The 27,997-nt window shown below is 39.5% G+C and overlaps 1 protein-coding gene across 1 annotated transcript in view; it reads right to left on the bottom strand.

Annotated features, from left to right (window-relative positions):
* The window catches only part of SV2C (synaptic vesicle glycoprotein 2C), a 121,174-nt gene extending 114,142 nt beyond the window's left edge, over positions 1-7,032 (bottom strand). Inside the window, exon 1 of the mRNA XM_054186937.1 lies at positions 6,905-7,032. The gene's annotated coding sequence lies outside the window, so the exon portion shown is untranslated. The remainder of the gene's footprint in view (positions 1-6,904) is intronic.
* Positions 7,033-27,997: the final 20,965 nt, after the last annotated feature.

Genomic DNA, 27,997 nt, shown 5'->3' with positions numbered 1-27,997 from the left:
TGAGACTATTTAAAATCAAAGAGAAAATAGTTATCTGAGAAAAAAGATCAATGACCTATGTAGCCCTTTTTCTCCAACAAAACCTCTGGACCAACAGGTTCTGAGCCAAATTCCCACTGAATGCAATTGCATTCACTTCGTTTGAATTGCAGAGGGCTATACCGGTCAATATATGTATGTATGTGGATCTGTGATAATCTGTGGTGTCCCTCCTCTCACAACTGAGGTGAAGCAACCTGTGGAGGACATCTTTGTTAACTGACACTGGAGCCCCTGCATAATACCTGATAGCTCAGTGGCACACTTATCTTCATGCTGTTTATAGGCAGTCATGTCTCAAAATATTTTTCATGGATTATGACACTTCAAAAACCATGCACAGTTACATCTTTCTAAGAGATAATGGGAAATGTCTTCTACAAGAAAAATCAAGGCCTCTGTACCAATGCCAGTATTATGGAAAAGGGACACCATTTTAACTTATGCTGCTATACACCACAGTGTACCCTGTGGTAATAAAGGATAACCGCATCCTGGGTTGCATTAGCAAAAGTTTTACCTGCAGTAATTATTCTGCTCTGCTTATGAAGCTGCACCTAAATTACTAGGTCCAATTTTCCCCCCCTTACTAACACCTAGTTATAAGAAACAAATTCTTCATGATGAAGCTGGTGAAGCACAGGAATGGCTGCACAGAGAAGCTGTGAGGTCTCCATTTCTTGAGATATTCAAACTTTGACTGGGCGAGGCCCTGAGCAACCCAATCTAACTATAAAAGTTGGCCCTGCTTTTACAAGGGGGTTGGATGAAATTACTTCAAGGAGTCCCTTCAAATGTACATTATTCCATTATTCTATTGCATTGCAGCAGTGTTGTGCAGAAACCTTCTTGCAAGTTTTAAACTAGTTAGGTTTGAATGGAGGGCAATCTATCTGCACCACGGTCTGCACTGTAGGATAACCTCAAGCATATCTGCGGTTTGTTCAGAGCATCATACTGGTATACCAGACTGCAACAGAAACTAGCTATTTTAAACATCTTCATTATGTCTACAGTATACTGCAGACAGCAATGAGATGGCATACTGAGGGAAAGACAGACTCCATCTGCATCGCAGAGACTCCCACAAGCCTCAATACTCCTTTTTTTTTTTTTCTTTTTTTCTGAACAGATAACCCTTACAAGATTTCCAGGCACAATAATGAGTTTGTTAGTTATACATCGTACATCATTAAGTGCATTTTTCTCTCATACTCACCGTATTTCCAGAACTTGATTTGTTTAACAAAGCTGAGAGGAAATAACAGTTATTTGAAAAAAAAAGGTGCTGCTCACATGCTGAGCAAGAATATTAAAAGCATAAGTGAATCTGGCGTTAGTGGCCGTCTGTGCACCAGCTACACATGAAGAGAGGCAGTGAGTGCTGCTCATGAGAGGTGACGTCTAGATACCAAGAAGAATACTGTCCAAAAGCAAGAGGCATCATCAACTGCACAGCTACCTGCTGATATGAAAAGTAGGAGGCCAAGACACATGAAGCGTTAATATTTGGTACCTTCACCTACTGCATTTAGAATTATCTTCTCTTAACTTGTTGATTAAAACCAGCTCAAATGCAGCTCAGTAAAAACTGAGGAGAATTTTGCTCTGTAAAATCAATATGCATTTTGTAGACTCATAGAAGACCATGGTAGCACTTGGTCTCACCTTTCCTTTCAGAACCAGCCTTGTATGACATATGAAGAAGCGCCCCAGTCCTTCACAGATCCATAAATCCCCTCAAAAAGTGCTAACAAGCCACCACTATAGGATCTTCTATAATCTGTACTAAGCAATTTACTTTGTTGGCTTGAGAGTTAAAAAGGAAAATGCCAAACAGTAACTGGTGATTTCATATCTGTACAAGAAAGTTATCACAAGTGCGCTGTAGAGAGCTTTCAACATGATCAGGAAATGGAAAAATACACTGTTGATCTTATCTTTATTGTTTGGCGCCTGGATATATTTTGTGATGGAATTTTCAAGTGCATTCCTTTTTAACCAAAATAAACAAGCATTTTGTTCCATTTTTATGGACAGCAAGATTGTGAGGTGGACCATCAGCTGTCCAAGAGGCAGGATTTCAAGAATCCACACGAGTAAAAGTGAAACAACAAAAAGCTACTTGTTAGAGAATAACTTCCAGCTGGAAGTTCTGCTGCAAGGAATCACTCATTTCTCAGCCTTAGGAGCCATTTAGAGGGCCACTTCATTTGTAAGGTTGCAGCAATGGCTGGGATTCCTGGATAATAGCAAAACCTGTCATGATCAGGGCAGGGGAGGTGGGGGAAAGGGTGGTATCCATTTGGCTAAACCAGCTTCTTGGGATTAGCATTGTTACTCTTACAGAATGGGAAGTTTATCCTCCAGCTTTATATGGCATGAAAATGGTGCCACTTAAAGACCCAGAGGCCTGACGAGATGTTATGAGCAAAGTCACCTCTCAGTTCCACAGTTACCTGTATTTCTAAATAATTAGTTTCCATGATGTATTTCACGACGTTTTTCCCAATATAAAAACTCATATAATCATTAAAGGGAAAAAAATCCCACAGGATCCTTTAATGCTGCTACTGACTGCATTCATTGTAATGTAGATTTTCAGTCAAAAATCTAGACGTGCTTGTGAGACACAAACTACCATCCTAGAACAAAGCACTTAACTAGACCCACACAACCACGACCACAAAAATAATCTGCTGAGAAGAAGAGGGCCAGCTACGCGGATGCTGCTTTATCTTAAAAAAAAAAATAATCTTGCTGCTGGCAAGAAAACATGAATATTTTTCGTGAGTCTCAGATCAATATACAGCTATATGCCTTGTGTGATGAAACACCTACATTATATGGTAGGTGTCATTCATATTTTCATTATGGTGCATTTTTAGTTGAATTAGAAATATTTGGATGGAATGCCCACCTAACCATGAAAGTCTGATGTTTTGATGATGCATGGCGAGTCTTTACTCTCAGCAACCGGTCAGCGGAAATGTAGACAAATGGAGCTAAGAACTCAGTCTTATAAATGAAGGGATGTTGCAATACCTTAATTGTATTAACACTGTATTACACCTTAAGAAGCAATTTCATTGTTGTGCCTGCAGCATTTAAAGTTTTATTAGCTTCTCTGGGTGGGAAAGTGACTGAGAGTTTGAGCCACAGAGAATGAAAGGACATGCTGGGTGTTGCTTTACTCCCTCTGATTTTTTAATAAGAGGACAACAGCTTCAATAATAATCACGCTAAAGAAATTTGAATTTCATTACATTTAATGCACGCTCACTGACATAAAAATGGTAATTTGAAACCAAACCTGACTGACATGTCACAGACCGACAACATATATATTTACAGAATAGGTACTCTGCGTATTTAGAATGTCTCTAGAAGAAATATGTAGCAATGCACAAAATCAAAGGCAAATTAAAAGCCTATGAAGCTATCAACCAGTGTTTTATCAAGAAAAAAAAAGGCCTACCACATTTTGTAACATAGTTATTAGAGAATATATCATTTATAATTCATAGAATATAATTTAAAACTGAAACAGTTTGCTAATTTAAAAGAAAAATTTAACTACCTTTTTCTTTCCGATGTCAATACTTTGAGCACACTTTCAATTATTTTTTCTATTTTACTGCTTGACAAACACTTAAAAGAAAACAAGCTCTAAATCCAGTGCTCTGAATCGTTTTAAAAAGGAGTCCATTCTGTTTTAATAGGAAAATGTTATGCACTGCGTAATACGAAGGCGGTGGCAGCAGCTGTGGGTTCCCTATCACAGGTTTGCAAACACATTTAATCTAATTGATGAGCTTTTGTTTAAACAAGCATTGATATGCATCCTGTGATGCACCTGGGTTGCAAAGATTCACAGCAACATACAGCCCAAGTGATCTGCCTGTGACGGTGAAACAACTTTTATATGACTAAGAATGTGAAATACCTCCATTAATACTATTTTCATGCAAAAAACCCTGGATAATTATATAGCTAGATTAATTCTGTTTCCCACTGAAATCTAGAATACAATTCACACTGATTTTAACAGGACAATTGAGACCACTGTGGATAAACGTTTGTCCTCCGTGCTTTGGAACACGTAATTTAAAAAATTAATTTGAAATCCACCATTACTGAGAGCAACGTATACACTCAGGCACATATAAACTCGATTATAGGTTTCACAGTGTTACCTGAGGTAGCATCATGTTTTCCAAACACAACTGAATGCTTCATGTGATTTTCTTTTGTTGCAAACATCTTTCTTGCATGTTGCTCAGAACCGAGAAAAAACATATCACCTTTGCTTAACTATTATTAAAATTAATTAGATATCTCAAATATAGAATCAGAAAACACTTGCTTTGATCTCATTTGGCCACATACAAATCTCTTTTTCCAGAATGCAATAACATGCAATGTTACATCAAGTTGCCATCAGAGGAAGCCTATGTCTAGTCTGTACCACTGATATTCAGGGTCATCTTTACTGAATAAGCAGTAGGAATATGGCTTCAGAAATATAGACATTAAAAGATTGTTTCTTCTTTTTCATCGTGTATCATTTGAAGATGTTTGGAGGCTCAATGTGTGTCAATAATTTCAATTGACAGATTGTCTTTTTGTCAATATTCGGCCTATGCAAATCTTTCCTCCAAATATAAATAAAAGTCCACTTGGAACTTACTGTGACTATATTTTAGTGAATTCTGTGTTTCTTTGGAATACAGAAAAGCAGCGTTTCTCACTCTCACTTTATGGAAACGGATTTAAAAAAAAAAGCACACAAATAGTAAGATTTAATGCATGCTATCATTCAGTAAAATTACAGAAAATGGCTAGGTGAGAGGGAAGGAATACGGTCTCCAGTTTGCCACAGTGCCTTATTCTCTATGAAAATGCTAGGGAAAGCTACAAATATTGCACAAAACAGTGCAATGGTAGTTTTCATTCCCGCAGGGACTTCAATCCATGAAAAGAAGGTCCATTGTAAAACTTCAATAATTCAGGAGGACACATGTCATAGTTAAAACAGGGCTCTTTCCCACAGAGAACTCAGAAGAAAACAACACCCAACAGAAGTATATCATTTACTGTTATTCTAATCCAAGAAGTTTATTTGGTTTGGGTGTTTATTCCTTTTCCTAAAATCCCGTGTGGTTAATTATAAATTCATCGGGAAGTTCCTTCCAAAAATCCCTTACGGGTCTACTTCCAGTTCTTTCTGCAATTCCCTCACAAAACAGTAATTTTTGGCATAGTTTGTGCCACCTCTACAGATCAATTCAGCATCTCCCTCTCTCTCTCCTAAGGCAGAAGTTGCTGCGAGCTCCCTGCACTGCAGCGCAATGCAGCCCAAGTACCAGCAGTACCAATTGTGTTTGTCTGAGTAGGTTTCCCTTGTGTTGTACTAACCTCTGCAATCTGCGTCCCGCCCCCCCCCCTCCATCAGAGATACACTCATCAGCCTCCTAACCCTTTACGGGAAGGAGAGCAGGATACCATCAATCATGGAGGAGCCTCTGGATGATCTCAGCATCTTTCGATGAGGCGATCTCCCTCCTCCCCGCCTATCTTTATATGCTTCTTCCTCATGTCTTCCTCCTCTCCTCGGCCCCCTCTTTCTGTACAGATGTGCCGTGGCCGCCCCAGCCAGCATGACTCAGCTCCCACCCTCGCCCCTGACTCGCACTGCACCCACAGTGCTTTGCAGGCTTAGGCTCACAAGAGCTCATCAGTGACCTCCAAGCTCAATTACCCTCGTGTCACCCAGCCCTCAGGTCCCTGGGGTGTCCTCCCTCCACTCACGACTGCCAGACCATCTCCTCTGGCTCTCTGCATCCCTCAGACTCTTCTGCCCTGCAATCCTCTTTAAATTACATGGGGGTCTCCTCAAAAAAACCTCACTATCCCATGGCTCTTCCTAACCCCAGGACTTGGACTATAATTTTTCCCTACTATGACTTCTCCAGGCTCCCCTCCTGACATACTGCCAGAAGCATCTTGGGACCTAAATCCCCAAAGCACCAGGAAGGCAGTAACTTAATGTGTTTTGGAAAAGTCCTTTCCAGAAGCTGCAAGGAAGGGACTCCTTCCTCCCCTTTATGGGCTATGAATACTAAACTATTCCCTCAACGTAGTCAACGTGAGTTACAATCCTTGAAGTCAACCTACAATGAGAAAAGCAACATAGTTTTCAAAACCACTGAAATTGTTTTTCTTTCTTTTTTTTTCTTTTTTCTTTTTTCTTTTTTGTTGCCGGGTCTGAAACCCTGCCTGCTCTCTTCTAAACACATCTTAGAAAGTGTCAGTTCCCTAAGGAGCTGGGATCTCAGCACCCTTCCCTCATCTTTGATTTTCCTCACCATCCTTACTTCTAGTACATCTGCAGGCTTGTTTTCTTCAAACATCTGGAGTCTGCGAACCTCAACACCCCTGTTTTTTGCTCCCCTAGCGTGAAAAAGTTCTGCCAGCTTTAACATGCCAGTCAGCTTCAAAAGCAGAGACCAGACGCTCACACCGCCTGGGATCTGTGCAACCTGCTCTCTGTGTGCAAGACAGCGAGCGAGCTCTGGGTAGAGCTGGAGTGAGAAGCAGCCGAGCAAAGACTGCTCCCGCTCACCGCCGAGATGCGCGGGAACCCCGCGCTCCCTCTAACGCTCCACCTGCCCCGAAGAGACCTCTCCCCCCCAGCCTCCCCGGCAAGCAAACCCCCTATAAGTCCCATGGAAAAGTTGAAGTTCTTCTCCGCCGCAAGCATGCAAAAATAATAATGATAATTTTAAAAAAAATATATATAAAAAAAAGAGAAAAGTTGCCCGGGAGCAGCAGCGGCCGCCTGTCTGCCCGGAGCATCACTTACCGGCGCGGCCGGGCTGCGGGGCGTTCCCGGCTCCCTGCGCTGCCGCTGCCGCCTGCTCCCGGCGTGGGGCTGCGGGAGGGAGCGAGGAAGCTCCCGGAGGAGCCGCCGAGCGTGACAGACCAGAGGAGGGGCGGACCGGAGTGGCTTGTGTGGGCTTCGCGTTGCGGTGGAGCCTCTGCTGCAGTGCCGGGGAGAGAGAGGGGGAGCGGGCGAGGCGCGGAGGCGCGGCGCGGCGCGGCGCGGAGGGGGGCACGGCGCGGGCGGCGGCCGCCACCATCAATAACTGGAGGCGTGGGAGTGCGGGGAGGGCGATCCCCGCCGCAGGCAGCGGCCGGAGACGGCTAGGGGGAGGCACAGAACCGCCTTCCCCCCAACACACACACACCCCCAACCCCTGCGGGCACGGCTGGGAAGCCTCTGCGAAAACAAGACCCTTTTTTCCCGGTAGAAAGGGAAAATAAAAATAGTGACACCCACGCGCGCACTTTATTTCAGAAAAGAGTGTTTTAAGAGAGGTAGCGACAGGGGAGAGCGCATGAAATGGCTTGTTTCGGAACGGGTTGCAACAGGCCCTGTGACCACCCAAAGACCACCGCATCCTTCCTCCTCCTTACGGTCCTGCCTGCAGCAACAGGGCAAAGCTGCCTGCACTTCACGGGCAAAGAACTGCAAGTGAAGATCAGGGTGACAAGAAGTGAAGTCGGTGTGGGAAACCCCAAAAGAGAGATTTTGCTTTCCTGAGTGGAGAAGTTCCTGACTAGAAGACTGAAGCGTTAGAACGGATTGCCTTGAGCGATGGTGGAATCCCCATCATCCATGGCTTTTAAGAAAACATCAGAAAAACATATATTTAAAGATGATTGAGTTGTCTTGGGACAAATGGGGAAACTAGATTATCTTGTAAGGTCTTTTGGACTCAGGTTCTATGAACAGTAGTATCAACGGTATTTTTAATGCAGTGGCATAAAGGACTGAAAATGATTTCATAACTTTGTTACACTAGGTGTTAATAGCCACTGTAGAACAAAGAACATGAAGACAGTTCCTTCTTTATGATTATACACATTTGCCTGCAATTGCACTGGCAAAGTGTGTCATGTGATGAACTCAGTGGTATTGCCAAAGTGAAGACATAAGAGAAAGTGAAGAGAGCAGGTAGGACTCCATATTCAAACTACTTTGAAAAATCAGCAAATAGGCCACCAGTTTTATTAACAAATGTGGGACTTGGATTCACTTCCCAAAAATGTGTTAAACCATGAATTATACCTGTAGCAGGCAGGGTAATGCATAGATACCACCACTCACCCCTGCTTTGTGGTCTGCACATGCCTCGTGTGTGGCTTCTACAGACTGGTAATTTCTGATAGCTCATCTGCCTTTGAGTCTTCCTGTCAATATTTGTGAGTTTATATGCATGTTTTCCTATGCTCTGAAATGCTTTTCTTTTCCTCTGTTGTTGAGCAAAAGACTCAAACAGCAAAGGAAACCGGCTTATTGATTGGCTACCCAGGGGAAAAGCTGAATGAACTATGCGTGGAGTGCTGTCAAGTGTGAAGCACAAGCAGAGAGACAGAAAAGAAATACCTACTACTTTTCAGTCCCTTTCATTAATCCTGGCATTTGAAAATTGCACCTGGTGTTAGAAAACAGCACCTCCTTGCTAATACACTAAACTTGCCACGTACAATATACAAGATAAACAAAGATTCCAAAATTTTCCTATGGCAACAAAAGAAAAGGCTGTTTGTGCTACACAAATAAGAACGATGGTAAAATGTTGTTTGCATCCATTTACCGTTGACTATCCAATAGGAATATTTCTGTATATGAAATGCAACTTAACCCCACTGTATTTTAATGAAATAAATTGATTAGGACAGAAGACATGCTCCTTGTGAGTTCTTGGGCAAATATAGCAGCTTACTCTGAAAGGAAAACCACCACCACATTTAGGTTTTGAATATATAGGACTAAAATGCTAATTAAAATAAATCAGTGTGATAAAAGCACAATGGACAGACTCAAGCCTTTTTTTAACCTTACCTTAAGAATCCACAGAGAAAGGGCCGAGTACAGCAGCCACCTTCCTCCTCACCTACAGCATTAGAGAGAGGGAGGTTCACAGGATAGGTTTCTAGACATTTTGTAGATAACAGGCAGATAGACTGAAGGATAAACCCAAGAATTTTATCCACAGAAGTAAAAAGTGTGCAGTTTCATGGACAGGTTAAGCTGAAGTAACACTGGGTTGCTACTGCAGAGAATGGTTCTTGCACTTGTCTGCACACCCTGCCGCTTATCTTAGCATTAGCTTTATTGTTTGCGTGGTTTCAGGGTAAAATGAGTTGGTGAGTAGATCTGACTGCAGATAAAGCCTGGAAGCCAAAGGAAAGTATGCCAGAGCTTGGTGGGTTTTCAGTCATACCAGTGACTGACTCACTTGTCTCAGTTAGGCTGAGTTAAGCCAACTCTGACGCTGTAGCATGCATATAGGAGCGATTGGGCCAGCTCAGAAAAGTTGTTGTGGGATTGTGAAGCATCATTTAAGTAAAACTGCATAGTGTTTCCTTGCTTTATTTTCCATCCATGAGGAGTATTTGTACGATAGGAGAAAATTCCTTTCCCCAAAACGTCCCCACTGCAGGTGGGCAGGGAGCAGGTCTCATTCCTACCACCAAGAAACACATCCTGAGGTGGATTGCCTGCACACAGACAACTCTGATGGAAATAATTCCTCTCAAGTTTGAGAATTTTACACAGACTACCTCTGTTTTCCCTGCTCCTGAATCTGATGGGTTAGACATTCCCGAAATTTGCCCTCAGGGGTACTCTTTTGTATCAGACATAAAATTTAATCTTTGTATGCATTCAATTAAGCTCATGACATCTGCTGCTCTGTCAGTTTTCTGTAGAGACTATGTGACACATCTGGACGTATTCATTTACAGCTATCACAGACCAAATAACACAAGGTTTTTTTGCTAGTGAATGATCCTGGAATATGACCATGTACACACTGCATTCCTCTACCAACAGGAAAAAACCAAAGACATTGTTTATATGTAGGTGGAAAACCAACAAAACCATAGTATCATTATTTTTGTAAAGGAATTGAAAAATGCAGACCCTGTGATCCTTCCCAATTATTCATCCCATACTGGTTTTAAAAGTACATGGCAAATAAATGTCTGTGATTAAATACTGGAGGATTGCATCTGTGTTGGTTTTGTTACTGTTGTTATTAATTTTAACTTGCACCTTAAATATTTGTCTGTGAGTCATCAGCTTGTTTCTCGACTATTTCCTTTTCAGGATGTAAATGCGGTAATATCAGTCTACAGAACCATGACTGAAAATAGCAACCAGCAAAGATTTATAGCATTTCCCTTGAAACCAAAGTTAAATGCTTCATAGAACCAGAGTCTTAGACCATACTATATGTTGCTTTTGTACAAGCTCCACCTTTATCACAGATTCAATCCTGCAAGTACTTTCCTTCATTTAAATGAGGCAATGGGAAATGAATAGAATATAGATGTAAAATACACAGAAACATTTAGGGTTAATCCTCAGCAAGGGGTCAGTGATCCACAGGGATCCTCTGAGCTGCTGCAGTAAACAGCCTACCTCGGAGACTGAAGCATTTCAGTGTTTTATTGCATGCAATGTAGAAACATTCCAGACTACGTCTGTGCACAGTGACCCAATAGAACAGGATCCAGTCCTGAAGGAGACATTTGGGCACCTTTTCATTTTAAATAAGTAACAGCAGGAAAAGGCCACTTAAATGTACAGAAGGAATTCATTATGGCTTCAGGTGTCAGAGACTGAAAAAAATTTCTACAGTTTGTCTTAAAGAAAAAGAAGAATTAAGTTTTCTTTATTATACATGAGATACTTGTCTGAATTTGACCCTAAAGATGGTGTATCCTGTTTAGCCACACCTAACTGGAAATATTAGACACATATAAAGAGTACTACAGTGAAAGGGGAAAATCTGATATTTCTTTGCTGTCAAATGAAAATCACTGTTTAAATCAGCCTATATGGTACTGATTCATACACATAATATACATCAGACTATGTTTTCCTATGGCCTCATAAAACAAACAAACAGAAAACCATGACAGGTAAAGGCTGCCATTGATCAAAAGATCCTCTGCCTCTTCTAAAATTAAAGGTGAAGGATCACTAAATAAATCTTCACATAATGTAACCAGGAGCAACACTATCCGCTTACTAAGTACTCTACCAACAGGACTATCAATACCTGAGTCCTTTTGGTCATGATACAGATAGATAGGAAAAAACAGATCTTTCTCCTTCTTGACATAGCATTTTTTGCTTCTGTCTCACTGCTGTCTAAATTTCAGAATCTGATTGGCAGGAATGAGCGGCTGCCTGGAAAAGAAGAAACATTAAACACGTATCTCCTAAATCCTGGTTTAGGGTCTTCTGCGGACCTGCTGCACGGACCTCAGACAGACCATCTCAAGCCACTGCTTCCTTTCTTGTTCTTTGCTGGTCTTGTTTATTTAAGGTGTTGTAACCTTCAACATGAGGAATCATACAGTTGCACTGTATGTAGAACTGTTGTCATAATTAGTATTATAATTCATTTGCAATTCATACACCACTGTCTCTAAGTATAATAAAAGACGTAGGCCTTATTTCTGCAATGGCCACTGCATGATCTTAACTAAGTACTATTTTCAGTTGAACTCCTCGGGAATACTTGTACAGAGCAGTCCTACTCAGTGCTGTAAACCTTTGCTGTACTGAGGCCTAAATTTGCAACAAGATAAATCCTGGTTTTTTCTTCATGGCAATGAAAGTTTAACTGAAACAATTTTTTACTAACTGTTTAGATTTTTTTTATGTATATATTAATGTACATATACTAGTACACTGAACTTGAGATTAGTTCTGAATCATATTAAGTATGCAATTTGAAATTTGCTTTTCTTTCAAACATCATTTTGCTTCTGTGTTTGATCACTCTTGTTAAAGTGGTTTCTGATACTGTCCTGTATCATTTGGAGAGGCTTATTGCTTTAGGTTTGACAGTACTAGAGCATGTATCATACTAGAGCACAGTCTGTACTGGTATGTAGCGTCCCCAGTACTGGGGACGGCATGCACATACAAGGAAGAAAAGTCACTGACCAAAGAATTCAAACATGAACTTAACCCAGAGAAGGGCGAGTTATTCAAATCCATAAAAGTGAGAGGGCTGCAACAAATACAAAATATCTCATGACCTTCAGTTATTGACTGATAAAACAGCAGATTAATTTAAAATTGATAAATACAATTAAATTTGCATTGCAAAACCAATGTCTTCTATGTGCACAGTGATATGATCCAGAATAGCAGAATCTGCTAAAATCTAACATGCTTGTTAGTATGTTACATTAAGTATGTGATACTGAATATCTTCAGATTTGTTTCCTAAAAACTACCTGCTTTTTAAAAACAAACAAATAAACAGCTATTTCCATCGTGGCATGACTGACTGGTGCAAGTCCGTTTTAAAGCTTTTTCATCTATAGATTATGCCATGTTTCCATCTAAATAAAAATGATAACTTGCCTTTTCATGTTCCTGATAGCCATTGTTGAATTTTCTGGACACGGTGCAATGAACCCATATTTTCATAGCTACGTATTTGCACCTGCATTCTCTAAGGTATATTCTCTGGACTAGAAAAATGGCATGAAGATATAATGAAATTATGCCAGGATTACCTTTTAAATGAAGAATATCCTCAAGAGCATCAATTATAATTGAAACTCTGTAAACAAACCAGGTAAATAATCTGATCATTCAGTCATGAATTCACAGTCTTCCTGCAGGTATCTCAATCATGCATATGATGCCCCAGAGTTTTGAATCTTGCATATATATTTATGGAGTAATGAAAAGCTATGTAAATCGCAACTTGACTGAAGCTTCCCTATAGCCTCTATGAGCATCTGAAGAGACCTGCAAGCAACTGTGTATAGTATGAAGCTGGAACCTGTCACACAGCTGAAATGTGAGTTGATATGCTAGTTTCACAAAGAATGTGGAAAAATGTCAAGTTTAATGAGCTACATTTGAACAGTGTTATTTATTCATTTTTTCCTTTCTGAATTTTTTCCAAATAAGCAAGTGAAACAAGCATATCTGTCCTATTGAATTTCTAAGAGAAAACAAATTAATTCTGAGATTGGTAGAAATTCCACAGAAGACTTTGGGGATCTTTTCATTACATGTAATGCTCCATTCTTTGAAGGCATGTATAATCCGATCAGAGACCAGAATCAAGCCATAAGAAATTCTGAAGATAAAACGGTAGTTAAGAAGTAGGTCTATAGAAAATACGCAGCAGTGCAACGGATGATTTACTGTGGACTACAATGAATTATTTTGTAAGAAGTGGAAGAAAACAAATATCATTAAACACATCAAGTGTGCTTTGCACAGGCATTGCTCTTTCTTGATTAAGTTAATGGAAATAATCTGATTTTCCTGGAATTGTTCTTATCAGCTCAGCCACTCTAGGAGTCTTTCCGTAATTTTTTAACACTCTGAGCATAAAGGTCCAGGTTTTGAACCTGGACCAGCTTCTTTTCTATCATATCTTCTGAACCATCTAGACAGATTTTGAACCTTTTATAAATCTATATCTAAAAGTCTCTTTGGGGATTGCATTTCTGGAACTATTTTCATTTGGGCAGCCTATCCTGTATCAGAAGGCAAATTATTTGATGGTTATTTCAGGACCTCATCAGTTCCTCTCCTCTCCTCTCCTCTCCTCTCCTCTCCTCTCCTCTCCTCTCCTTCTTACCAAACACTAACAGTTCTGAATCACTAAGAAATAATATATTGGATTGCAGTGATTTTAAATGTCAGAAACTGTATTTAGAAAGAGAACACATTCTACTTGTTAATAAGCTTAAAAACATCACCACTGAAAATATAAAATGCTCTGTGAAACAAAGAAGCAAAAGAGTTCATGAAGTTAGTGAGTAAGCATGTTGTGATTGTGCTATCTAGCCGCCCTATGGAGCACGTAACTTAATTTGCTCCTAAAAGTGAAGGCCAGATTCCCTCTTGCTATTGCTTTTAACTGGAGTATCTCCATTAACACCAGTGGAATAGCTGTCTCGCACTGGTGCACAAAAGGACAACTAGGATCAGTGTATCTGCTGTAGTATACAAATTTGTTGAATGCTACTTTCATAAGAGGCAATTCTGTTCAAAGGGATAAACATATGGGTCAAATCTCGCTCTCTTTAGATTACTCATCCCCTGGCATTGGAGGCAATTTCTCCAGCATAAAAGCAAAGACCTTATGGCTGTTCACTTTGAAGGGAAGCACTCTGACAAACTGTGGTAGTCAAAAGATACAGAAAAGAAGATAATATTTGGTTTGGGATTTCCATCAATAAGAGTAAAGTGAATCCTTGAAACAGGCCTTTAACCCTGTGTTGCAACTAACTCATCATTCTTCTTTTCTTAGTACAAAGGGAAGTAAAAACACAGACCTGGAGCAAATGGGATAAAATCATTACTAAATTCTGTGGCAAGATACAAAATCCCTGTGTTAGATTTCCTGGGTTTTTATATTCTTGTACAACATCCAGACAATGATGTTCTGAGGTGACTGGTTTCCACATGCTGCTGGAAAATATGGTAAATAATGTACATTGTAGTGTAATTTATACATAAATTCTATCAGTCAAATTAGCATTGAGTGTTCATGCATATAAGCAAAAGCTGAAATTACAGTGAAACTGTGAATAAGGGTCATCACATCCTATTTTCATCCTTCCTAATGGGAGATTTCACGCTGTCCTCCTTGCTTTGTAAGCTCCATCCAGGTTGCAAGTATCCGAAGTGCAGTCATGATTCCTGGATCCAACTACTTTACAGCATGCCAGGAGATGGGCACCTCAGTTTGCAGTGAGTTATGAGCAGGCTCTGAGTGGTGTAATGGAGAGCAGCCCTTGAGCTTCTCTATACTTAAGGATCGGGAGCCAAAACTTGATGTCACTTAAACTAGCAGAGATTTTGCGTTTTGGCAGGACTAGAATTGAGCTGCAAATCTGCTGAAGAGTACACGGAGCTGTGTGCAAATAACATATTCCAAGAGACTGTGTCATTTCAAATATAATCTTATTAAACATTTCAAAACTAGAGTGAAGTTATGAGTGCCTGTAGAGTCCATCCATTAAGCTGCTTCTGATTCAAAGAATGAGGAGGCTTCTAATGGTTTATCTAATATTCTAGCTGAGTCACCAACATAAATCCAAAACGTTCAGATATGCTCTGGTATGAAGCAAATGTTGTCAGAGCTGGAGAAATTGTAAGTCTGTACTCTGACTTTTTCCCCCTCCATTCTAAAATGATATGAATCGGCTATATCAAACACCTAAACACAAAGAGGTGATTTATAAATACTCACAAGCCCACAATTATCGTGTAATCTTTGAAAGACAGACTTGAAATACCTTATTTATAGTTATAGTTATTCACATGAGGGAGGGGTCTAAGTAAATATTCACATGACTAACACCTCACTAGATACTTCTCACTGGGGTTTCTGAAGGAGATTTATTTTTTCACTCCTCCTGCCCTAATGATGTCCTGTCATATCTAAATTATAAAACTATGTCCAGTCAAATAATTTGCAAAACAAATCTTAAAATGCTGAGTAAGCGTTTTCCAATGTCAGATAATTAACTTTATCATAATGTTCACAATAATTTTATTAAGATTATTCTATTTCTGGGCAATATCATTTATTTAACGTTTGCTTTGAATAATTTTTCCAATTGTCCATTGCAGCTCTTCAATTCGTTTTCTTTCTTTGATATTATTTTTAATATTAAGAATGCTTAGTTCACAGAATGGGAAAACCTTGTACAAAAAAACCCACCTGAAGTAAAATTTTTTTACCTTTACAGCAGCATGGCTTTTAGAACCAAAACTGATGAAGTTGCCATGGAGCATTAGAATTTTACAGAGGTCTCTACTTTTTAAAGAACATCAAAATGCTAATGCAAAATAGTAAAAATTTGGACAAAAAGCACTGTATAGGAAATATTCTCCTGAAAGATTTTTGACTTTTGCTGTTTCATAAACAAGTCACGGATTTTATTTAAAGCAATCATTGTTATTACAGAGATCTACAGCTGCAGTTGGTTTTATCTACTACTTATCAAGCTATAAATTATTGAGGTAATTTCACTTTTGCCTTAGATCACATACATAAGATATGGTACTACACAAGGAGGGAGACAACAGGAAGAGAGGATTCCGTTTTCTTTGTCTAATGATATTTTTCTGAATACACATAATGACCACAATGTCCAAACTAAGACTTTTGTTGCTAGGAGCAACACCATAAAAAGTATTCTCCCAGCTGCCTCAGTTACTACAGCTCCATCTCCTTATCATCACATGTATTATCTACACGTAATGTACTCACTACTAATTTCATTCTCATAATCTCCCAAGTCAACCATTTCTTACAGAAAGCCCACAGAGAAAATAATGAAAATGGTCGTTTTGTTCCTGTAGTGTATCTGAAATGGGGTGATGTCACAGAAGAGAGAGGGAAGAAAATACCGGAGTTTAGTTAATGCCAAATGTGGTTTTCCAGGGCACTAAAAATAGCACCTCTATGCTTCTATTTGAAATCCTCTGATTCTAAGGTGAAGGAGCTTTTGACCAACATTGAGTATGTTGGCAGACAGGTGATGAATGAGTACACATTCACGAGCTCGTTGCCTGAGTATGTAGAGACAACACTGTAAGAAAATGGGGATCACTGAACCTTCTGGAGATGAAATCACTGATAGGTAAAACAATCTTCACCTATATGTTTTGTACTTGCAAAATCGGTGTAAATCTGATAAATTCTGCCTCTAGCTACCTGATTTATGCCCTGCCATGAATTTATTAGTAAAGTTTAGGTACATAAGGAGCTTCAGATGTGTTAGCTTAGTCTAAATGTGATTTCCCATGTTTGGATGCTCAACTTGAAATGCTTCTAGGAATCTGATGATCAAGTTGAGCACCCACAAATCCAAATGAATGTAAATTATGTCTGTGATTGGGTCTGGATTTAAAAAAAAAATATTATATGCCTAATGTCAAGGAGTAGCAGAAGCAGGCAGCTCGGCAAGGGAAACTGGGAGCTAAATATGACAGTAAGGCAGGCAGGGACAGTGACAAGGAGCACAGGCTCACAGCACCCTAACAAGGCAAGCAGGACAGGTCCAGTGACAGTAGCAAGGTTCAGCTAAGAATCCCAATCCTCAGACAAATCCACAGCCATGGGGCAGGTCCAAGGTCAAGGCAGGAAGTTGAGTCAGCAAGTCAGTGACAGGATCAGGTCTGGAGACAGTAAACAAGACCAGCCGCAGTCCAGTGACAGCCAGACAAGTCCACAGAGATAAGGCAGGTCTGGGATGAAGGCAGGTCAGCAGGTCAGGGCTGGAGGCAGGGAGGGACACGGCGGAGCACGGGCAGGATAGCTACAGTGGAAACTGAGGGCAAGGGCCTGAGCTTATAAGCAGTTCCCAAGCAAAGGGGGACAGGCTTTCACTTCTCACAGGTTTTTCTCACACAGCGGTTTCCGTGGTGCAAGACTGGGCACCTACACCACCAAGGCTGGCCCTGAGCCCAAGCAGCCAGCTCCACCAGGGGGGAGGATGCATTCGGGTCCTTGGTACCTAATTCCCATCCCTCCCTAGCAGGATAGTGGGGTTTCTGCTGACCTACCGCACACTATGCGTACCCTTGTCTTTTGTAATGTATCGCTTACTTATGATCTACTTTGTTTGTTTAGGATACATGTTTGAGTGAAAAAAAGATTTGCACAGTAATAGACATGGAGCATTTGGGGACAAATTTCCAAATCATGCTTCCCTCTAATAACAGGTACACTATTAATATATTTGCAGCTTTTATGGATGTGATACACATCACCTTTTGTTGATTATATTACCTACACATTCATACGTATACATACACATATATATTTATATATATTACACGAACGTACACACACATACACACACACACATGTGCCAATAGATAACCTGACATATATCCTATCTGTGTTGACAATTATTCTCAGTATTTCAGTTTATTTGCACAGCATGAAAGACAACCTTTTGTTATACACGGAATCCAAAGCAGTACACTTAAGGAAGAGAAAAGGTCAAAGCAAGGTTAATTGCATTTCTCGACATTTCACAGAAAATATGAGTTCTTTGCATAGTAAAAGTGTAAAGGAGCAGCTGGCAGTACTGGCAGAAAACTACGGAGTTGTGTAGAAACAATCAATATACTAACACAAAAGGGAAAAGCTATGCTTTAAGTGTAATTAGTAAGGCATTGTAAAGTAGTGGGAATGATAAAATGGTAAGTACAACATTAGCTCAATAATGACGAAAATAACCCAACTGTTTGTTTTGTGAAAGTGATCTTTTTTTGCTAAACATACCCTATTTAGAAACTGGAGAGGAGAAACAAAAACAGAAAAAAGGATCACTAATGGCTTTCAAAATACTATAGAATTCAAAAGCATAACAGACAGAAATATGTGTCATTAAAATGAATCTAATTAAATCTATTATTAAAAATCTAATTTTGGTTGCACTTCTTCTGCACTTTTTGGAGTAAAGTTGAATTGAAGGAAAAAGAGCCAAAGGGGAAGACTTGGAAACAGCCATGAAATATCTTTTTCATAATGAAAAGCATGAGGCATGTTTTCTGGACTAAAATATTTTTTTAAAGTATGTCTTGAAGAATTTAGAAAAAAACACAGCCAACTGGACTTCCACTCAGAACACCAATTTCTAACACATCCAGTTTCATGGACAGCTGTCACTGGGGTCTCATGTGTGTAAACTACATTAATCTCTCGTGTTTTTGGATGCCTTTTTATATTGTGTTTCCCCAGCCTTGGTGGCAGCTGTCTCTCTGCTGCCTATTGCTTGTGAAAGAGGCAATGGTTATGACAGCCAAAGGAGACTTCTTTCCACTAGCTCTGATTTTAACATTTGCAGTCCTTAAACTGAGCATTGCAGATTACTGGAAAGGATACACTCAAACCCCTGAGAATCCCAAACACCAAGCGTGGTGCAATGTCTCTTTAAGCAGTATTTCTGCACGAGGGAAAGGAGGAGCTGATGTTACCTGGACAGGGTAGGCTGCAGGAGACTTCATTACAAAACTGACATCTATCATCCAGTTTACAGTACCATGTTACAAATTAGCCTGCCCACAAATTTCTCTGTGGCGCCTGACAAGTAATAATCTCAATCTGCTTCATCATCTGCTTTGTATCGCAAAAATGGAGACTATAGTACTTCCCTTGAGCAGGTTAAGGAATCATAGGTACAGTACTGACTGAGACATCCATATACCATAAAGAATGGGATGTATACAAGAGAAGATTTGAGGTCAAATTCTGATTGTTTTGCAGAGTTTATGCAAGCTCTACTAGCCTTGGACATAAGTACAACATTCCTTCGTCAGAGATTACTAATGATATAGCACCATGGTAAGGTTTGATGGATTATGAAAGGCCACTGTTCTCACTTCAGAATATTTAGAGACAACATACTATGCACATATCCAATGAAAATTCAGTCTTACTTTTTATAGCATTGACAGCTTTGGTATTTGTTGTTATGTAATTCTGAAGACTGCCTTTCTCATATGTGTTGCATTTATCAACAAACAATATCACAAAGAACTTGGGAAAAAATTAAAGTTAAATGTAGATCATAGATCATTCTTACTTTTCCTCTTTTTGTTTAAGATCATGTACAGTCCACAGCAGAGTAATGAACTCAGCTTCCAATTTACACTTTTGCTGGCATAATATACAGTTTTTTCAAATTCTACCCAGTTTCAATAGTTGCCACATATCATCCACAGGTACTCTTTGAACAAACGTTAACGCTGCAGTACAGGGTGAGTTGCTGAATGGGATTACAAAGACGTTTACACAGTTGTAGAAAAAATCCATTGCAATAAGAGCAATTTAGTAAAATCCTTAAAGCAAAGCTACAGTTTCTGGATATGAAATAAATGTTCTAAGGAAGAATGGGCAGACAAATACCTATACAAATGGAAGATACTATGTGTCAAATATATTTAAGTTTGGATAACAGACTATTTGTGATTCCATTCAAAAAACAGGATAGAAAGTGAATTTAATTCTACCATAAACCATCAAGTTTATCTATGACCAGGCAGATGGTATTTTAAAATATTTGTTGTGAGATTACTTACGCAGCCTAAGCATCATTGGATATTCAAGGTTATGGTGTCTCCATTTTGTCTAACTGTAGTTAAAATGTTGTGTCACTAGCTAATTAGGTCAAAACAGCTGTGTTCATTAGGGACCGGTCAGGTCTTGGGTAACATGACTCTAATTACAAGCATAATAGCTGTTCATAATTTATTAAGCTTGTCCCAAAGGCTCTTTTTTCCCTAAAGACATGAACAACTTATTACGCAGGTCAGTCTAAGAAACTGAAAGATATCTGAGACAACACTGAGAATAAATTAATATACAATAATATACTCCACTTTAACATAATGGTATTCCTTCCATGACCAATACCTATCTTTTGCACAGTATTTTTCATATCAAAGCACTGTCACACTTCACTAATTTCTAAACTTCATGCCCTATAGAAACTCTGCTAGTCTCATGTGCCATGTTGAGGTGAAGAATTTGGGTCCCAAAATATTAGAAGCATTCATGCTCCTGGAAAAAAAGAGTGGGCTAAAATGTAGCAAGACAACATCCAAAGGATGTCTGTAGAGTAAGCAGTGAGACTTTATACTCTTGAAAATCAAAAATGACTTAACTAACCTTGACCGACTTGAGCTTCTTCTAAAGAGTTTTGAATAGCATAAATTTATAAACAGCATAATGCAATTAAAAATAATGCCATACATTTTAAATGCCAATATATAATTTGCAGACTATCTGGATAAAAATAATGCTATGAAAATTGAAAATACAGATCATATTTTCAAATTGTCGTAGCAGCAAACCAGCATATTTCTTTCTCAACTTTCCAAAATCATTAATATAGTCCTCCTCAGCCTATGAAAATTAGCCTTTTTAAGCACCAAGCACACATATGGCAGGTGTGTTTCCCAGTCCTCACTAAATGTAATCTGCTTATGTTTACACAACTATATATAACCACAGACTTTCTGTCCAGTCACAAAACATCTTTATCAATCAAAACAGCATTCAAAAAATAATCACCATGTATTGCATATAAATATTGGTGAAATGAAATACCACGAAGAGGGCCAGTGTTCAGAAAGTGCTGAATGCTAAAATATTGACCACGCCAAATCATTAAACATTTCAAAGGACCTTGACCTATATGCTTGGAAACAGAAGTTACTTTAGTAGGAACTTTGGTAAGTATGCTTATTTCAAGGCAAGCACTGAACAGCGGAAAGACACCAACGTAATATCATTACTTAATATGAATCTAAAAATAAAACGTCACCTTTTTTTAATTTCACAATGGGCAGAGTCATGGGAAGTATTCCGGGAGCTTAAACACAGAGACAAGCAAGGTCACACTCTTTTCATTTGGTTAATAGATAGAACTGCTAGAGCAGACTGAGAGTGAAGTAAACATCATGTTCTCCCATATCCCAGATTCACTGGTACTTTCTTTGATACACAGTTACTGTACACTAAGGAACATTAAAAGAATAAATTTTCATCACACTTTATTTAGTTCTTTATTTTCTTCAGGATCAGTTATATCTATCTCATTAGTGAAATATGCATATAAACCTAACACCAACAGTGACTGAGACTCCATGTCCTCCACACAAACTACTGGAGGGCTTTGCTATCCTACCATTAAACCGTAAATCATGCCACAAAGAAGAAAAAAAGAAGATAAGGTGAATATAATTTAAAGGAAAACTGAGAACAAATGAGGTGACAGCTACAGAATCACATCTTTTAATGTAACTACGTCAGTTTTAATTGTATATAATTTGTTGATGTTGTATGTGTTTTCTATAGCTTGAGATTTTTCACATATATTTTTCCACTGCTGCTATTTAAAATGCAAGTCAAAGTGCATGAAGGAAGCATTACATTACAGCCACTCTCTGTTTCCTTACTGACTGGAGGTGCTCAGGCTCACGTTTCTGTGAAGGTTATTTGAATTCATACAATCAGAATTTACTTTTTGCCAGTAATCTCTAATATTTACTTAATATTTGCTGCTTTCATGAACATTTCAGACAGCAAGCTTACTTGCTCTAACACTTGCAGAAGCAAATACAAAAAGAGTTTTAACTTAGCAGCACTTAATTCAGCTTTAGAAGTATTTTATGAGATTGTGAAAATTTACTCACCTCCAACACCATACCAGACTGCAATATTGGAAGAACAAATAATCCTAAAGTAAAATAAAAATAGTGTATTGTAATGTATAAGCAGCTGCTTGATAATTATGTCAATGAGATAGAATTTAGAAAAGAAAGCTTAACCTGGTCTTTTTAAACTTCCATATAACGAAATCTGATGTACTGTGAAACACTCCAGGGAGATCACTAGATGCCACTGACACCGGACTTCTGAATTAGAGTACAAACAGCGTTGCTGGGCTCTATGTTTAAACTGCAATAATATCCCAGTCTATTCAAAATCTGCCAGGCCTTCAAAAGCAGTGCAAAATTCAAGAATCAAATGGGTCATCCTTGTGCCCCTCTAATAACCCTTAAGAAAGAGTCTTTGAATCAAGCAAGACCTATGATAATATATAAGCAAAGTCAACTATAGAAAAATTGAAAAGCTGAAGGAGACTGTAGTCTTCCCACCAGTACTGTCAGCAGCAGAAATATTCAAGGCCACATAAAATAGTTGCTCTCCTTCCGCCCTCCATTCACACTCTGTATAGACCTAAATCCATGCATAACACAACGCTATTTATATTATTTTCAATGAGTTAAAAAAAAAAAAGGGGAAAGAAACACATCCTAGTATATAAAGCCAAAAGTTGTAACCCAGAATATACAGAAAAGGCAGATTAAATGAGCTAAGAAGCTGCCAACTCTATATAGTCACCCTTCAATTGGATTTCATACTTTCAAGTGTTAGGCAACAGCAGTACAATCACAATGCATTAACCCAAAGTATTACAAGAGCAATGATTAAATGGGGCTGCTATCTATCACAGAGTGCTGCATCTGGTTGCTATTAAACCTTAAGTAGTGATTAGAGTAATGAAAAACAGAATTTTGGTGGGCTTCTACAAAGACAAATGCTTTAAAGTTGTGGTTTGCTAACAATCTTTTACTGTCAAAATGGGGAGGGTTGGGGCAGAACACACGAGGAGGAAAAGTTCATTTCTGAACTCTAAACTGTCGGTAATTTAAGAGATCTGCCAAACTCGCTACATGCTGACTGAAAAATTATCATTTGTGTTACTGAAAGACTATTAGAACCGTAACTTACTGAAGTATTATACTGAATTTATATTCATACATTTGAGGGGTTTGTTTGCAGTGACAATAATTTATGGGGAAAAAAAAAACAGATTCTAGGAGGCTAGTGGAAATTTTAGTCTCTTTTATGAGTTGTAATTGGTGAAATTATATTACATAATTATCAAAGATACAGTAACTCAATATTCCATGTATGTATAGCTGTATGTACAATTTATGTATGGAAGCTTCAGCTTGTTAGTCTAGACCATTTTTTCCCTCAGTATCTGATTATTGCAGTATTAAACACAGTTTGGTATTGTTCCAAAAGGCTGCTCTAAAATGTGATTCCTGATAAGCTAATAGTGAGCTTGAAAAAAATAAAAGCTAAAGATAAACAGCTCTGTATTTGATCTGCAAATCAGATGCAAGAGAGAAAAGGTTGACATTGTAAATCACAGAGATGTTCAAGGTTATGGGGCAGCTTAATGGATGAGAAATGGAGGATGAATTCTAGAGTTCTGGAGTACTTCGATTGAAAGATTCTGTAGAGGAGATCTCTTTTGTTGGTTAACAACTTGCCTTTTCCTTACCCTGCAAAGAATACCTCTGCAATAAAACATACACACTGCATTGTTGTCAGACCGAAGGTCCATCTAGCCCACTAATTTGGGCAGTGCTCAGAAGTGGATGCTTAGGGAATTTAAAATGGTTTTTTTGAAGTTAACTTTTTTAAGCAAAAATGCTGAGAGTAACTAAGCACTGGCAGAGGTTGCCCAGAGATGTTGTGGAGTCTCCATCCTGGGACATATTCAAAAGCTGTCTGGACACAGTCCTGGGCTCTATGTGACCCTGCTTGAGCAGGGTGGTTGGAGTAGATGACCCCCAGAGATCCCTTCCGACCTCAACCATTCTGTGATTGTGTGCAGAAGGATACAACAGGCAAATGTACATTTTTCTTTCAATACATTTTTCTTACTCCAAGCTTGCGAATCTTTGGAGTTAAGAGTTGCCACTTTGTGGATGGTTACTTGGGTGGATGTTTCTTTCCTAAATCTGTCCAAATGCTTTTGGAAAAAAAAAAAGGGACTCAGTCTTGTGGTGGCCATATAAAGCAGCACTGGTGTGTGTCATGTTTTGGGGTCTATGCAGCAGGACTGTCACCCATATTCTGACACCCGGAAACAGCATTACTTTCTCACTCATATTTTAAATCTTTCCTTGCTCATAATGTCATCATACCTGTCTTTACACAAAATTTCCCTGCACCATAATATTCTCTTTGAAACTTCTCATGCTGCTGAAAAAAATGACACACACCCCTTCCTCCATTTTTCACCGTAACCTCTATTTGTATTTATTCATTTATTTAAGATGTTCACCTATTTAGCTTTTTTTCTTTATCAGATTAGTCTGGACTTCCAAACAAAACAAGTCCACACTTTACATATCAACCTCCACATCCCCCACGTCTAAGAAAGATACTCAAAATAATTACTAATATATGCTCAATCCTTGACTAAAGTTGCCAGGCAATATAAGTATTTAGTAATAATGATGATAGCAAAGGTGTCCACCTGTCTGCTGCATTGGTTATTGTTAATGAAACACTAGAGCACTAAAGTTGAGTGTAAATTTAAAGGCGACTATGTTTAGCATTATTGGTCCCCAAGTAGACCATGAAGATACTGTCAGGGCATAGAATACTTCTTTGTCTGTGGCTTTCTGTGTAAAGCATCATGCACGCACGGAGCACTTCCCACCCAGGTCCCATCCCAGCATTCTACCAGAAGGCAGCTGGGTGTAGACCTGGAAGTTGGGAATTGCACCAAAGGCCATCCCAATTACATACTGAAGTACATCATTATGATTTACCTCTTCGCCATGGCTTTGGATGTGCTATTGATAATATCAAAACAGCAGAGTTGGAAAAAAACTATAAAAGCGCAATGAAGGATACCTTATACTTTACTAATGTTGCCCTACCACTGGATTTTTTAGGAAAAAGTATAATAAAATATCTAAATTGAATTTTTCAGTGTGGTTTTCAGAAAGGGCATGCACAAAGCAAGGTTGAAATTAACTCCATTATGCCTTTACTCGGTTGCTTCTTTATATAGATGCTCAGTAATGAAAAAAGCAATGATAAATGTAAATAGATAGAGTTTACTTGGTGAAAACATTTAATCTTCTCAGTGCTATTTCACAAGCTATTCAAGTGCTGTAAAAATGCAAAAGGAATTAATTCCAAATTGTCTTACTGCCAACAGTTTAGAGTATATACTGCATAGACCCTATGTCTAACTATGAATACTGAAATGGTTTGAATAATTCCTTGTAATAAAACATCTTTTTTCTCCAACTTTATCTTTTTTATTAGAGAATACATTTCTAGATATAACTAAAAATCAACATTTTGCATTCTATTTGCTTTTTGAAATTGGCAGTACCTGCTATATAAACAGGTGCTTATATAACACATATTAACATATACATGTTTATATAACATATATAAACACAGAGTGTTTATATGTGTGTGTGGTGTGTGTGTGTGTATACTGTTATATAAACAGTATATAAACGGTCTCTGAGGTAAGCAGCTCTGGTGACAGCACGATCCACAGCAGAGCACCCTACTGTGGCACAGAGAGGGGTTTTCCAAACCAGGGGAACCTCAGAGGAGCCAAGAGAGCGGCCAGGAGCAGCAGGGCATGCAGGAAAAGCGCTGAAGCTCTGCTGGCTCAACCAGGCAGCAATGGTATCCACGCAGCAAAAAGCCATGACCTCCCTAAGCTCTGCACACAGCACAACTGAGGCAGCTTCCCAGACGGAGCTCCAGTGGGAATACACTGCCGCCTGGGTGCCAGGCTGCAGTCTGTGCCCGGTGAGGCAGGCATGTCTCCTCTGAGACTACCCAACCTTCCCAGGTCCCCTCGCATAATAGGTACGAGGCTCTGCAAGTGGAACCAAACCACGATGAGGATGACGGATCTTCTCGCTTGGAGGTGTCACCGAGGTTAATTTGGCCTACACCCCGTGTCAAAACTGCTTCCATAAAGAAAAAGTCAGGTCATTGTCATAGGAGACACCCTTCTGAAGGGAACAGAAGGCCCAATATGCAGATTGGACCCACCTCTTAGGCATGTCTGCTGCCTCCCTGGGGCCCATGTTAAAGATGTGAAGCAAAAGCTTCCTATCCTGGTATGGCCCTCAGATTATTACCCATTATTGATTTTTAAGGTAGGCAGTGAAGAAGTGGCAACAAGAAGTCCAAGGGCAATCAAGAGAGACTTCAGATCCTTGGGACAACTCGTTAAGGGATCAGGAGCACAAGTAGTGTTCTCCCATCCATCCAGTTACAGCGAAGAAACAGGAGGAGCCAACAGACCAATACCTCGCTCCAAGCCTGGTGTCAATGACAAAATTTTGGGTTTTTTGATAATGGGTCAGTTTACATGACACCAGGCTTGCTAGCAACAGGTGGGATACACCTGTGTCAAAGGGGTAAAGAATCTTTGCACCAGAGTTGGCTGGGCTCATTGAAAGAGCTTTAAGGAAAAAGTCACATTCGCTAGAGATAAGCCTGTGGGTGAAACACTACTGTTTGTGGGACAGTTTGCTAATGAGGTCCTTTGGTCTGCCATCTTAGTGGAGGTAGGGGATGGAGATCCATGCAGCGTCAAAGACACAAGGGTTATTAGTGAGTTAGAAACCATGGAAGCACCTGAGAATTGTCATGAAGGAATTAGGGCTTATCTCCCAAAAAAAGTGGTGGGATCAATAGCCTGGATGAAGTGCATCTACACCGATACACACAGGATGGGCAACAAACTAGAGACCAGGAAGCCACTGTGCAACAGGAAAAATATGATGTAGTTGCCATCACGGAAACATGGTGGCATGACACATACAACTGGAGTGCTGCAATGGGTGGGTATAAACTCTTCAAAAGCGATAGGCAAGGAAGGAGAGATTGTGGGGCAGCCCTGTATGTTAGGGAGCGTTTTAATTGTCTAAAGCTTAATGATGGTGAGGATAAGGTTGAGTGTTTATGGGTGAGAATCATGGGTAAGGCCAACAAGGCAGATATCATTGTGGGAGTCTGTTATCGACCACCCAACCAGGATGAAGAGGTAGGCAAAATATTCTATAACCAGCTGGGAGAAGTCTCATGATCACTAGCCCTTGTTCTCCTGGCAGACTTCAACTTATCCAATGTCTGCTGGAAATACAATACAGCTGAGAAGAAACAGTCCAGGAGGTTCCTGGACTGTATGGAAGATAACTTCGTAACACAGCTGGTGAGGGAGCCAACTAGGGAAGGCAACCCACTGGACCTGTTGTTTGTGAATAGAGAAGGACTTGTAGGTGATGTGATGGTTGTAGGCCGTCTTGTCCATAGCAATCACAAAATGACAGAGTTTTCAAATCTTGGAGAAGTAAGGAGTGGGGTCAGAGAACTGATGCCTTGGACTTCCAGAGGGCAGACTTTGGCATGTTTAGTAACCTGGTTGACAGAGTCCCTTGGGAGGCAGTCCTGAAGGGCAAAGGAGTCTAGGGAGACTGGACATTCTTCAAGAAAGAAATCTTGAAGGTGCA

This window comes from Rissa tridactyla, chromosome Z (genome assembly GCF_028500815.1).
Source record: "Rissa tridactyla isolate bRisTri1 chromosome Z, bRisTri1.patW.cur.20221130, whole genome shotgun sequence".
Classification (NCBI taxonomy): Eukaryota; Metazoa; Chordata; class Aves; order Charadriiformes; family Laridae; genus Rissa; species Rissa tridactyla.
The sequence above is the reverse complement of the archived record's forward strand: the minus strand, read 5'-3'. Positions and strand labels throughout refer to the sequence as shown.